Below are 2,500 nucleotides of genomic sequence, written 5' to 3'. Positions count from 1 at the left end.
AGGGACATAGACTCTCGTTCGCTCCTACGGCCGAAAGCAACACGCCGCGAGGGACATAGACTCTCGTTCGCTCCTACGGCCGAAAGCAACACGCCGCGAGGGACATAGACTCTCGTTCGCTCCTACGGCCGAAAGCAACACGCCGCGAGGGACATAGGCTCTCGCCCGCTCCTACGGCCGAAAGCAACACGCCGCGACGAGACCGTCGCTTTTCGACTTTCCGTACACCGGAGGTACCGCCCGCAAACGGATCGGTGCGTGGTCGACAGTCCGTGCGCCGGAGGTACCGCCAACGACGAGACTTTGACGATTTTAGACTTTCCGTAAACCGGAGGTACCGCCCGCAAACGGGTCGGTGCGTGGTCGACAGTCCGTGCGCCGGAGATACCGCCAGCGACGGGACTTTGACGATTTTCGACTTTCCGTAAACCGGAGGTACCGCCCGCAAACGGATCGGTGCGTGGTCGACAGTCCGTGCGCCGGAGGTACCGCCAGCGACGAGACTTTGACGATTTTCGACTTTCCGTAAACCGGAGGTACCGCCCGCAAACGGGTCGGTGCGTGGTCGACAGTCCGTGCGCCGGAGATACCGCCAGCGACGGGACTTTGACGATTTTCGACTTTCCGTAAACCGGAGGTACCGCCCGCAAACGGATCGGTGCGTGGTCGACAGTCCGTGCGCCGGAGGTACCGCCAGCGACGAGACTTTGACGATTTTCGACTTTCCGTAAACCGGAGGTACCGCCCGCAAACGGGTCGGTGCGTGGTCGACAGTCCGTGCGCCGGAGATACCGCCAGCGACGGGACTTTGACGATTTTCGACTTTCCGTAAACCGGAGGTACCGCCCGCAAACGGGTCGGTGCGTGGTCGACAGTCCGTGCGCCGGAGGTACCGCCCGCGACGGGACTTTGACGTTTTTCGACTTTTCGTATTCCGGAGGTACCGCCCGCGACGGGACTTTGACGATTTTCGACTTTCCGTAAACCGGAGGTACCGCCCGCAAACGGGTCGGTGCGTGGTCGACAGTCCGTGCGCCGGAGGTACCGCCAGCGACGAGACTTTGACGATTTTCGACTTTCCGTAAACCGGAGGTACCGCCCGCAAACGGGTCGGTGCGTGGTCGACAGTCCGTGCGCCGGAGATACCGCCAGCGACGGGACTTTGACGATTTTCGACTTTCCGTAAACCGGAGGTACCGCCCGCAAACGGATCGGTGCGTGGTCGACAGTCCGTGCGCCGGAGGTACCGCCCGCGACGGGACTTTGACGTTTTTCGACTTTCCGTATTCCGGAGGTACCGCCCGCGACGGGACTTTGACGATTTTCGACTTTCCGTAAACCGGAGGTACCGCCCGCAAACGGGTCGGTGCGTGGTCGACAGTCCGTGCGCCGGAGGTACCGCCAGCGACGAGACTTTGACGATTTTCGACTTTCCGTAAACCGGAGGTACCGCCCGCAAACGGGTCGGTGCGTGGTCGACAGTCCGTGCGCCGGAGGTACCGCCCGCGACGGGACTTTGACGTTTTTCGACTTTTCGTATTCCGGAGGTACCGCCCGCGACGGGACTTTGACGATTTTCGACTTTCCGTAAACCGGAGGTACCGCCCGCAAACGGGTCGGTGCGTGGTCGACAGTCCGTGCGCCGGAGGTACCGCCCGCGACGGGACTTTGACGTTTTTCGACTTTTCGTATTCCGGAGGTACCGCCCGCGACGGGACTTTGACGATTTTCGACTTTCCGTAAACCGGAGGTACCGCCCGCAAACGGGTCGGTGCGTGGTCGACAGTCCGTGCGCCGGAGGTACCGCCCGCGACGGGACTTTGACGTTTTTCGACTTTTCGTATTCCGGAGGTACCGCCCGCGACGGGACTTTGACGATTTTCGATTTTCCGTACTCCGGAGGTACCGCCCGCGACGGGACTTTGTCGATCTTCGGCTTTTCGTACATCGGAGGTACCGCCCGCGATCGGATTTTTAACGCTTTTTATAATATTTACAATGTTTTTTCGTCTAACAATGTTTTTAACGATGTTTTTTCGCCTTTCGTTTTCAGCGACAAAGTCTCGAGCGCGTGGGTATTTCGACGCTCGCACTCATAAGCGACCGTGCGTAGTACCGTGCGTCGCCGACCGCCTGGCCGCTCGGTTGGGTATTATAAGAGGTACGTCGCGCTCGGCGCGTCGGACCGAACCGAATCGGACGAACGGGCGGTTGCGCGTTCTTCGCGCGGCTCGCACGATTCTTGCGTTCTTGTCTTTTCGAGAACGTTTAAAACGAACGATACAGGAGAGATTTATTATTGTTTAAGAGGAGAGAAGAAAACACAAACGGCGATTTGTGTTGTGCTTTATCGGACAGAGTCCGAGTAAAACGTCTCTATGAGGGAAGAGACTATTGTATTTACGCTCTCGTCGACAAAATTTCGACGAGCTCGAGCTCGCGCTCGCTAAGCAAAAAGCCGTGTCGTCGCCGACCGCCTGGCCGTCCGGTTGGGTATTAT

The sequence above is a fragment of the Polyergus mexicanus genome, unplaced genomic scaffold, assembly GCF_030449975.1.
Source record: "Polyergus mexicanus isolate NDT 795.1 unplaced genomic scaffold, iyPolMexi1.0 SCAF_205, whole genome shotgun sequence".
In the NCBI taxonomy this organism is placed as follows: domain Eukaryota; kingdom Metazoa; phylum Arthropoda; class Insecta; order Hymenoptera; family Formicidae; genus Polyergus; species Polyergus mexicanus.
This window is presented reverse-complemented; position numbering follows the sequence as displayed.